Source organism: Pelodiscus sinensis, chromosome 16 (assembly GCF_049634645.1).
Source record: "Pelodiscus sinensis isolate JC-2024 chromosome 16, ASM4963464v1, whole genome shotgun sequence".
Lineage (NCBI taxonomy): Eukaryota > Metazoa > Chordata > Testudines > Trionychidae > Pelodiscus > Pelodiscus sinensis.
The window spans coordinates 34,404,191-34,416,238 of NC_134726.1; the positions used below are offsets into that span (position 1 = coordinate 34,404,191).

A 12,048-nucleotide genomic window follows, 5' to 3' on the forward strand; every position below is an offset into this window, starting at 1 on the left:
GATTCTGGAGCCTGAGTTTCCCACGAGGCTTTGCACACTGCATGGAGAGAGGTAGCTCTTTCCCAGAGTCCTGCTGGGCAGCACACCTGTCAATCAGAAGCCAAACAGCTGGTGCTCCACCTCCACTCAGCTGTGAAAGCGGCACGGAGGCGCACGCTAAAACTGCAGCGTGGCATCCATCCGCTGCCTGGCCCGGCACGCTTGGTCATTCTCCTGCGGTTGTTTTGAGTCAGGGGACAGCCCAGAGGTGCTGGGGTGGGAATCAGTCAGCTCCTGCGGGTGTGAGCTGGTTCATCGCAGAAAACGCGTTTCAGCTCTTGTCTCTTCAGTTATTCCCAGGAGGCTCTGGGCTTGGTGATTGCTTGTAGGGCTACTACACGACGAGTTTTCTTGGCAAAAAAAGATGCTAACGGGGACTCATTTGCATGAGTCGCCATCTCATTTGTCTATTTGCTGCCGATCCGTTTTTGCGCTGGGTTTTTTGCGCAAAAATAAGCAGCGTGGACGTTTTCTTTTTGCGCAGAACCCCCTTTTCCCGCAAGATCGGTAGCTCTCCTTTTCGGGGGCATAAGGATCTTGTGGGAAAAGGGGGTTTTTGCGCAAAAAGAAAACGTCCACACGGCTTGTTTTTGCGTAAAAACCCCAGCGCAAAAACAGATCGGCAGAAAACATGCAAATGAGATCGCGACTCATGCAAATGAGTCCCTTCTTAGCATATTTTTTGCGGAGAAAACTTGTGTAGACGTAGGAGCGAGAATGGGGAACCTGGCGTAACATGGTTCCCCCCACTCTACATGAAGTGGGAGGGTCTGATGAGACCATGAGAACGAGGTGTTATGGGAACACCTGCGCCCCGAGCCCCGACGTGGACGCGGACACTTAGATAATCGCTGGAGTGTTTTCCTCATCCGGGTGGAGCAGAGTCAGAATTATGCTTGGCTCTTGGACGGCACCTTTTGTCCCAGGCTCTCAAAGCAGCCCAATTAATTTAATTATTTTAGCAACGCAACGCCTCGGGCAGGCGGGGAAGTTCTATTATCGCCACTGTCTAGATTAGGAAACCGAGGCACGGTGAGCTTAAGGGACTGGCTTGCACAGTACAACCTGATTGCCACACCCTGCTTGTGCTACCCTCACGCTCCCAGTGGGTGTGTTCCGCTTTAGGGATGGGATGGGAGGTCGGGGCTGTCTGTCATAGCAAAGGACTTGTCCCTTTTGTTCCTGTGTCTGCTTCAACCTCCTGCCCCTGCCACGGCATCTGGATCCATCGGAGGGCTGTGGGGCACAGGCGCGTTTAAGGAGACACTGGAGGGGGACACTCTGCTTTCACTTCCTCTAGCATGGCGGTTTTCAAACTTTTTTTTTCTCATGACCAGTTGAAGAAAATAGTTGATGCTGCGACCTAACGTCATTTGACTAGGGTGGGGCTGAGGAGGGGAGCGTTGGGCTGTAGGAGGGGGCTTCAGCTTTGGAAGGGGGGGTTAGGGCTGGGGCAGGAGGGGCTGATCTTGAGCAGCTCTCAGTCAGCGGTGCGGGCGGGGAAATGGGGGGGGCTAAGGTAGCTTCCTGCCTCTCCTGGCACCGCAGACCAGGCTGCCCCCAGAAGCCGCCAGCAGCCGGTTCCCAGGCAATGGGAGTGCGGAGCTATGCTTGGAGCAGCGGCAGTGCACAGAGCCCTGTGCATGTTCCTTGACACCTAGGAGCCAGGCCTGCTGCTGGCCGTTTCTGGGGCTCAGCACAGTCCGCGATGCCAGGCCAGGCAGGTTGCTTCCGTACCCCCCACTGCTCACCTGAGCCCCCTGCCGCAACACGCCCCAGAGGCTGACATCCCCCGCCCAGTGCTGGGTCATGACCCAGTGTGAAAACCCCTGGGCTAGTGAGAGCAGAAAAAGGCCAATAACGGGCAGGTTTGAAAAAGCAACCCTGGAAATCTGGTTCTCCAGGCTCTGGGCTCGCGTCGGAGAGCTCAGCAAGCATTCGGGGTGGGGGCTCTGCAGCTTGACTCGGGGAATTCCCTGTGGCTGCCCTGTGATGACAGAGGGCACGACCGGAAGGAGGTTACAAAGGCAGGCCAAGCAAAGAGCGAACCTGGCTCCAGACGGGGACTCGGGCCGGCTGATTTGTTTGCTCGCGCGCTGTTTGCTCGGCTGCAGCTCCCTGTACTTTGCCTCCGAAGCAGGGAGGTCCCATGGATCTTTCAACACCTTTCACATTCCTGCGGGGGAGCTTGCCTGCGGCGCCAGGGAGTTAGAGCAGAGCTCCCGGGAGGTGTGGGACCCGGGCGAAGCGTCACGCCGACAGGGGGAATCCAGCCTGGGACGGCTTAGTGCAGGCGCCTCTACTGCAGGAGCTAAAAGTGGCTAAGGCCGTAGAGCAGACTCCTGCTCCGCTCTGGAAGCGGTCTCAGTGCCACTCCGTGGGACAGTGCACCAGCCCCGTACGCCCACCCCTCACTGCCCCGCCGGCTACCGTGATCCATGGCAAGAAGCGAAAGGAAACGCTGGGTCTCTTATTGCAGGCATCAAACGAAGCATTTGCCAGAGAACAATTTAAAAATGTGCCCTCCCTTCTCATTTACCTGGTCTTTAGCAAGGTTCAAAGCCTTTCACGAGCACCCGTAAATGAATCTGCCTGTGCCCTGTGTGCTGGGCATGGCAGGATGATCGTGCCCATTTTACAGTTAGGGAAACTGAGGCAGGCAGGTCGACTGCCTGATTTACAAGGATACGGAGCCCTCCCACCTTCCGTTGACTTCAGCAGGGTATGTGGATTTAGAAGTATCAGGCTGTGAAGGGCTTGCTGTAGTGTCCCGATGTCAGAGCCGCAGTGAGATCGGAGAGGCCCCTCCTGCTCTCCTTATACTCCTTGTGGTGTGAATCGGGAGTGGCTCCATCTCAGTTAATCGAGAACGTCACGTAAATGGGGCCAGAGTCTGTCCCCAGTCCTGTGTTACTCCGGCGTGATCCAGAGCCCGTGTCTTAATCCCGACTCCGACACCGCTTCGGACAAGTCCCTGTAGGCACCGAGCCCCTGGGAGTGAGACATCTGAAGACCGTTGAGGTCACAGGCCTTGGCCTCTCGGTTTTACTTCCTCCACGTGGTGCCGGAGCACATGTGGACCATGAAGATGCCAATACTGAGCAGACTCCCACGGTTAGCAGCAAAGGGCTTTGAAAATGAAAAGAACGAGGCGAGAGCCCAGGACAGAAGCGTCACTTCCAGCACTGGGAAGCTGGCAATCACCTTTCAAAACACATCAGGGAGAAATAAACCTGACATGCTCCTGGGCCTTCTAGCAACAGCCAGCCTCAGGCCAGGCTGTTGGGAAGGGCGCCTGGGTCCTGGCTGGGGGTCTTGATGCGGGAAGGTAAAAGTATTTCCAAAGGATGCTCTGTTCTGTCTCCCCTCTGCATCCACTGCTTGCCCCGAAGGCAAAGCTCCCAGACAGCCGTGGGAAAGGAGGCTTTTCTCTCTCCGCAGAGGCCAAGCAAAGACAGAAGCTGCCGCAAAGCAGCGCTGGACAGGCAAGCGCAAGACACAATCCAGATTCCAGCCACCGCTGTTTGCCCTGTTCAGGTTTGCTCTCTCTCCTGCTGCCGCTAGCGGGGAAGGAGCCGGCAGGTGAAATGGATGGGCTTGCGGAGTAGTCTGTCGGGTAGCGGTGGGAATAAACACCGGGCTGAGCAAAGCCCTAGACCAGGGGGACAACTGAGGTCCAGCTGCTTGGGCTGTGAACCAGTCTTGGCCGACATGTCTTTAGAGTTCAAGGCCAAGAGGGGCCAGTAGATCAGGTAGGCTTTCCTCCTCTCTCTCTGGCTACGTCTATACTGCAGCCTTTTGCCGGCAGAGAGTATGCTAATGAAGCACTCATTAGCATTTGTTGTGCTGTCATTTGCATATTCTCTGCCGGTGCTTTTTGCGCAAGAGGTTTTAGTGCAAAAACAAGCAGTGTCAACGGGACCGTTTTGTGCAAAAAAATCCTTTTGCACAAGATCCGTAGGCCTCAAAAAAGGGTCTTTTTGTGCAAAACGGACCCCTCGACACTGCTTGGTTTTGCGCAAAAACCTCGTCCGCAAAAAGCACCGGCAGAGAATATGCAAATGACAGTGCAACAAATGCTAATGAGCACTTCATTAGCATACTCCCTGCCTGCAAAAGGCTGCAGTATAGACATAGCCTCATAGGCCATTAAATATCACCCCGCTAGCTTATGTTACACCCAGGAACGTGTGTTTGGCACATCATCCAGCTAGGAGACCCCATCCCGACGGGACAAGTTCTGTTTCGGCCATGGACTTGCTGTGGCACCGCGAGCGAGCTGTGGCCTTGCCCCGTGCCTCGGTTTCCCTTTGTGATCTCTTGTCTATTGGGCTTGTAAATGCTTTGGTCAGGGATTGTCTCTTGCTGAGTATTGGGGCCACCCCGTTAAATCAGCATGACAAGGGCAGAAACTCAGCAGCAGTATTCAGTCTGCACATACTGATGTACTGAGTGCTAGAGCAAGCCTGCAACCCTTTGTGCTAACTGCAGCCCTTCCTGACGAGTCAGCATGCCCGCACAGGGCCCTGGCTGCTTCTCCAGCTCTGGAGACAAAACATCATCCCGCCCCTTGTGTAACTCCAATCATTATTTACTCCCCGGCAAAAGGACCCATCGCTGCTGCCTTTCGGACTTGGGAACATTTTACCGCATAAAAACACTAGGTTGGGGGGCATCTGGACTCTTTGCCTGCAACGACTTTTCCCCCTCTTCACCACTGTGTAGTCAAGACAATTCCACCCCAAAATGTTTTCAATGAGATCAAAAGTCTCCCTAGTGAAGGAGAGGCCTAGAACCTGACCCAGACTGTATCTATTCCACTCCAAACGAATCTGTCATCTTCCCTCAGCCCCAGCGTGCTGGTGAGCTATTTAGAACATGTGGCGGTGCAGCATTTTTGGATGGATGAGGTCTTGAGAAACAAGGGGGTGTTTGCATAGGAAGGAGTCCTGCAGGAAGGGATCTAGGGGTCACAGTGGACCACCAGCTAAATGTGAGTCAGCTGTGTGACACCGTGGCAAAAAAAGCAAACATGAATCTGGGAGGCATTAACTGGAGTGTTGTGAGCAAGACACGAGGAGTCATTCTGCCGCTCTACTCTGTGTTGATTAGGCCTCAGTTGGAGTCTTGTGTCCAGTTCTGGGCGCCCCATTTCAAGAAAGAGGTGGAGAAATTGGAGGACTTCCAGAGAAGAGCAACAAAAATGCTTAAAGGTCTAGAAAACATGATTGGGGAGGGAAGACTGAAAGAACTGGGCTTGTTTAGTTTGGAAAAGAGAAGGCTGAGAGGGGACAGGATAGCAGTTTCCAAGTACCTAAAAGGGCGTTACAAGGAGGAGGGAGAAAAATTGTTCTCCTTGGCCTCTGAGGACAGGACAAGAAGCAATGGGCTTAAATTTCAGCAAGGGAGGTTTAGGTTGGATATTAGGAAAAACTTCCTGCCAGGGTGGTTAAACACTGGAATAAATTGCCTAGGGAGGTTGTGGAATCTTCATCACAGGAAATATTTAAAAGCAGGTTGGATAGACGTCTACCAGGGATGATCTATGGGTTCCCAAACTGGGGGGCGTGCCCTTCTGGGGGGCATGCAGAAATTCCAGGGGGGGTGCGAGGCGATCCAGCCACACACACACCCCTAAATCCCATCTCAAGTTTTGCTGCTATTTGGGGGGGAGAGGGAGAGGCGTGAGGGTTTCTCAAAAATCAAAAAGGGGGCAGGACACCAAAAAGTCTGGGAACCACTGATTTCGATGGTGCTTGGTCCTGCCGTGAATGCAGGGGACTGGACTTGGTGATCTCTCGAGTTGCCTCCCAGTTCTAGTGTTCTAGGGTTCTATGATGCAGGTCTCCAGCTCACCGTCTGTCTAATGGACATTGATTGCTGTGTGACATACAAAGCCTGCGTCCACAAGGGAGGTCAGAATCATTTTGGGACGCTTTGATCAACAGTTGAACTGTGGGATTCATTTTTATAGGGGAAATTGGAGCTCTTATTAACCTACTTTCTGCATCATCAAAGGCCAGCATTTGGGCTTGCTGCCTGGTTATTTAATGAGCATCTATTATCAGCCCAGAGTAGCACACAAGCCGGGAAATAATGTGTTGGGAAAGCTATAAATGGAATGACTAACGTTAATCACGTGTCCCTTCTCCTGCTTTCATCAGTGGCTTACAATATATTCTGCAAACAGACGTTAATTCATCCTCACAACTCCCTTGACAAGTAGATACGGCCGATTATACTAGAGACGAGCCAAACTGGAATCTGTCCTGAAAACTCTGATTCAAAAAGTGGTTTTGGCCTAGGCCAGCATTTTGAGCGTGTTTGTGATTTCGGCTCTGATGGGGCCACAGGCTTGTGAAAACAGCAGCTGGCTTAAGAATCCCCCCCATTCCGGACGGGAACACTCTTGTGCCAGCGAGGCTGCTTGGGGTCAGACGCTCTGGAGAGCATCCGTGAGATGTCAGTGCCTCAAATCCTAGGGCTGCTGTAGCCGTGGCAAGTTCTCGAACCTGAATCCTGCCCTGAAACTAAGCTGAACATTGCCTCTGGCGTGTGTCTCTGTTATCCCCATTGTACAGCTCGGGGGACTGAGGCACAAGGTCGTTCACCAAGTCACTAGCAGAGCTGGGAAGAGAATCAAGGTCCTGTGTTCCTTCCTTTGCTTTCATCACTAGGGGACAGTCCCATCTGGAGATAGGAACAGAGATCAGGAGTCCTGAATCCCCGCCACCATTCTCTCCTGTTTAGTCTGCTGATGCCTTACCCATTAGGCCTCTGGGACCCACCCCACCTCCCTACCTTCAGCCCCCTTCTTTATTTTCCCTACCTTCAGCAGATGCCGGCTCAGCCCTGGGGAAGCGGGAAGGCATTAGTCTACATGGCAAAATGCCCCCGATCCTGCCAACTCCTCTGCATTTGTAGGCTTTAGTCCTGATTCCCTTCCCATAACCACTAGACAACACCACCCTGCTTCCACCCGGCTCCGGATCCTGCTGTGCGAGCTTCTGGTGGGCCTGCCTCCCCACCGTCAGACTGAGTCTGCACAGACAGATGCACTGTTCAAGCTCTGTGGAGCTGTCATCAGAATAGCCCGAGTTCCTCTTGAGAAGGCAAGTTGCTTCCCCCTCCACCAAAGGAGATTTCGCTAGGTAATAGAAACCCAGTGGAAGGGGGGTATGGTCACCAGGCAGCACATGCAGCAGGCAAATTAAACCGATGGCCCTGCTGATGTGTGTGCCAGGCTGCACCTTCCTCAGTAAGGATGTCAGAGGAACTTTGCTCGTATGTACGCAACTGGCAACCCCGCGCTTCGCTTTGTTGTTGGGGTCTTCTCTTTTCCTTCCTTCCTTCCTTCTTACCTACCTACCTACCGGGCCACACTTGCAGCTGGGATTCAGACTCAGGGCTGAGGCTGCCCGAGGGATCGCTCTCCTAAGCCAGGGAAAGAAATGTAGTCGTGCTTCCCAGCTGCTTACGAGCCAGCTGCGGGGCAGTGCCCTCCCAGAACATGCAGCAACAAGCTGTCGGCAGGAGACCGTCATGTTGGACGTAATAGGAAATTCCAGATGGGGTAGGTACAATGCCTGGTAGCGCTTTTTTCATCAGTGGGTGACCCAGATGATATAAAGCCCGCAGACAGCGAGAAAAAACCCCTCACGGTTAAAAGCAGCAGCTGCGGGGATGGAGGAGACCAGGTCTGGCCCGGCTAACGTGGCAGAGACAGCAACTGAAAGTGGAGTTCCAGCCCTTTCCATCACACTGTCTCAGCGGCACAAGCGGTAGATTGGCCAGGGAAATCCAGTTATTTGTAGACTAAAAGTCCTCATTGCTTTTTGAGCACCTTCCATCCCAGGATCTCAAAGCCCCTCACAAGAGGGTATTGAACAGAGCCTCACAACACCCCCCTTGTGGGTAATTAGCCTCAGTGGCTCCGTTTTACAGCTGGGGGAAACTGAGGCACGGGAGGGACATGACTTGCCCAAGGGTGTCATGGCACTGCAGGGAACAGACCCCACATCTTCTGAGCCCTAGCGCGTGCCTTGAGTTACGGCAGCACACGGCCCGTCTCTCCCACTCCCTGGCCACTTCCGAGCAGACTTGGCTCCCTAGAAAGGCACTGAATCGGCAGGCTGCTGTCCCCCACCGTGCCTCGTTCCTCTGGCGGCAGCAGCCGCTTTATTTCCCCTCCCTGGGAGCACGGCGGGCGGGACAGGCAGTGGTGGGCCTGGCCAGTCCTGTGAAGCGCTTGGTCCATCCCTACACGCGCACCAGGGATGGTGGCAGGGAGATGGCTGGACACAATGAAACACGGCAGCAACGTCCCGATCAGACAGGCCGCTTCCAGCAGTCAGATGAAGGGGTCTGGGACGGGACTGTGGACCGAATCAGCTGCCCAGGGAAGTCTGGGGGGTGGGGCCGTCCTGGGAGGTGGGTCCGGGGAAGTGATGAGAATGCAGAGCCAGCAGGGAGTGTGTGAGCCGGAGTTAGGGGCTCTGGGCCAGGCCAAAGACATGGGCAAGGGGAGATACTGCCTTCCAAAAACTGCCTACACTGTGCCTGGCTCTCCGGGCTGCCTGGCTCTGTGGCCACCCAGGCGGGCTGAGGTGGCGGCAGAGCTGCCCAGGAATCGGGACAGGGGTAGGGGAGATTAAAGGGCCTGGGGGGCAGTAACCTGAGGTGGGGGCCAGGTTTGGCTCCACAGTGAGGAGGAAAGGTGGCAGAAGGGGCGGGGCCTCCGGCAGAAGGGGCGGGGCCTCTGGCAGAAGGGGCGGGGCTGCGGATTGCTTTCCCCAGCTGGCCTGCCCTGCACCCCCTGCCCAAAGACAAGGCATTCTCACTGCCAGTAAGGTGATGCTTCGCCTGCGTCCTTTCATCCCGCATTTCATCTCCCTCTGCCATGTGGCGATCAGAGAGCTCGAGAGCACCACACGACTGGGCCCTGCCTGTGCCCAAGTCAGCGACGGGCTCAGCAGCGCGTGGCCCAGTGGGGGCAGCACCGGCTCCGAGCCCTCCCTGGCCTCATGCTTTGCCCCTCCTTGGGCGCCCCGTGGCCGGGTCACCGACCCAGCACCCTGGCCCGCAAGCCAGAGTGTGGCTGGGCACGAGGCAGCCCTGGGCTCCCCTTCCCTCACCCCCGGAGGCGAGTCGGCTGCAGAAGTCAGAGGGGCTCGGTCGCCTGGCGGAGCCCCACCCTGCGGGCTGAGAACCGAACGCTGCCCTGGCTTTCCACACCTGGGGGAGGGGGGGGCTAGGGCCCGGCCACAGAGCTTTATAGTGGGGCGCAGGGCAAAGACGTCTCTTGGAGCAGCCTCCTGCAGCCTCCGCTCTTCCTGTCAGAGCTGAGCGTGCCGGGGAGGGGGATGGGAAACACCCCCTCTTTCTTAAGGCCCCTCAACCAGCCTTTCTTTGCTCGGCTGCTAGGACAGCCGGGGAGGAGAAGCCTGGGAGGGAGAAACAGGCTCCCTTAGCCTGGGGAAGGTCGAAGTGACGTCCTTCCCCGCATGCCAAGCAGGCTGAGGCCCGCTCCAGCGCAAAGCCGCCCTGCTACCCGAAGCGCGTCCTGAGCCGGTTCAAAGATGGCTCCCCTCTCAGCCGGCTTCCGATGCCGTTTGGCTGGCGGCGTGGACTGATCGCGGCACGTCTGAGGGAGCGAGGCCCCAGCCGCGCCCACCAGCCCGTGCTCTGACCGGGTCCAGACTTGTTCTCCAAGCATGTTCTCTGCTTGTTACCGGGCCTGCTGGAAACCCGCCCTCCAAATACCCAGCCCTCTGGCCATGAGGCCTGGAAGAGGCTCTCGCTGCGGGTTATAGCTGGAGGGAGATTGGCTGCTATTCCGGTTGGGCTCTAAGGTTTCAGAGGAGCTCCCAGACTCCCTGTCCTGATTGGGAGAGACAAGCTGGGGGGCAGGCAAACGCTCGGGACAAGGTCCCGTCAGGACACGGGGATGCATCCTCTGCAGTTGCTGATCCCTGTGGCCTGTGGGGTGTGGCGTGTGGAGAAGGCTCTGTGTGCGCATCTCAGCTGGAAGAGCTTCCACACTTCCATGGCCCTCCTCTGTCACCCCAGCCCAAAGGCCGGGGGGAGGGGGTTGAGGAGGAGCCAGGGGGACACTGAGGCAGGGACAGGCCAAGCCCAATATCTGTCAAAGTGGGCACTGATTTGGGGGCCGCCCCGGAGATACCTGGACCTACTTTTCCGAGGCGGCAAAGCCCCTGCCCCAGCTCTCGCTGGAGAGGGGAACGCGGCGCAGTCATGCAAATCCATTACCCCCGGTGGGGTGGCACCGAACGCTGGGGTCACGGTTGAAAGCGCAGGCTCTGTGAGGAGCCTGGAGCCATGCAGCCAGGCAGGGGCAGAGCCGAAGTCTCCATACGTGGTAGGACACGAGGCTCAGCGCCTGCTCAGTCCCAGCATTCATTTGGAGGGTCCTTCCGCAGGCTGATCACGGGAGGCCCTCGATACACAGCCCTCGTTTCCTTAGACATACCTGTTCTACCTGCTTCCATCCCAACCCCCCTCCGGGGAAAGTCCCGGCCTGGGCCAGTCCTCCATCTCCAGGTGACGACTTCTCCACTGGCCATTCCCTGCCCCTCCCCCCGGCGTACGGTGGCTCTGTCTCTCTCGAGATGACGATGGAGCGCGGTGAAAGGCGGAGACGCAGCGCCGCGGCGCGCTCTCGTTTCTGCAAAGGCTGGACACAAGCGGGGCTGGGACCCGCGTCGAAGCTCCCTGAACGGCGGCCGGGGGCGCCGGTCGGTTGTGATCAAACCGCGAATCGGTTCTGCATCCGCCCTTGGCCTCGTGCAGGTGACGAAGACTGGCAGAAAGACTGGCGAAGGCAAGCGGGTGCAATACCAGCAGCCTTCAGCTGGGCATCGGAACGGCCAGACTGGGTCAGACCCTAGGTCCAGCTAGCCCAGTGTCCCGTCCTCTGACCAACGCCAGGGGCCCCAGAGGGAGTGACCAGAACAGGGAACCATCAAGTGACCCCCCCCCAGGCCCGCCGACGGCGGGGAACTGCACAGGGGCCCACTGCACTGCGGCAGCAGGGGCCCCGGGCCCCTTTGAACTGCCACGGGAGCGCTGGAGCGCCGCTCAGAGTGGCTTTCAGAGCTGGGGAGAGGCCAGCGCTGCAGTCTCGGTGGCGCTAAGGGTTGACTGCCCTAGGCCCCACCCTTTCCGCCATCAGCCCCGCCCTCTCTGAGGCAGAGCTAGGCCCCTCCTCGTGGTGGCGGTCAGCCCTGCTGTCCGTCCCGTCACCCATTCCCAGCTTCTGACAGAGGCTAGGGACGTCATCTCTGCCCAGCCTGGCTAATCGCCATTGATGGACCTGTCCTCCATGAACTTATCTCGCTCTTTTTTGAATCCTGTTAAAGTCCTGGTCTTCACAACATCCTCTGGCAAGGAGTTCCACAGGTTGTGCAATGTGGGAAGAAATACTTCCTTTTGCTTGTCTTAAACCTGCTCCTGATTAATTTCATGTGGGGACCCCTAGTCCTTGTGTTATGGGAGCAATTAATAACTTTTCCTTATTTACATTCTCCACAATAGCCAGGATTTTATAGCCCTCTCTCACCCCCCCCCCCTTAGCCGTCTCTTTTCCAAGCTGAAAAGTCCCAGTCTTATTAATCCCTCCTGATCGCACCAGGGCTGACCTGGGCCTCTTGTGCTCTGCAGGCACAGTTACCTGGTGTCCTGGAGATAATCACCCAAGGAAAGCTGATCCCTTGGGCTTGGGGCGAGGACGCAGCTCAGCTAGTTGGTGTTTCCTGGGCCCTGCAACCTCTGCATTCCCGAGGGCCCCGACCAGCTCCTGGGAAGTCAGTGGAGAGGGGCCCATCGGTTCCAGAGGAAGCCAGATCAGGCTTCTTACTCATTTCCTCGCCGGCGGCAGTATCGGAGCCATAAGCAGGGGTGTGAAGCATAATGAGGTGAGGAAGAACGGATGATCCATTTGGGCAGGCCCCTCCACTCAGCCAGGCCTCCCTTGGAGGGAAGGGAGGGGAG

At 56.7% G+C, this 12,048-nt stretch overlaps 2 protein-coding genes across 7 annotated transcripts in view; one reads left to right on the plus strand and one right to left on the minus strand.

Moving 5' to 3' along the window:
- SLC5A10 (solute carrier family 5 member 10) overlaps nucleotides 1-12,048 on the plus strand; it is a 106,337-nt gene that overhangs the window by 59,055 nt on the left and 35,234 nt on the right. The window lies entirely within an intron of this gene.
- The window catches only part of FAM83G (family with sequence similarity 83 member G), a 39,218-nt gene that overhangs the window by 25,752 nt on the left and 1,418 nt on the right, over nucleotides 1-12,048 (minus strand). The gene's annotated exons all lie outside the window — the stretch shown is intronic.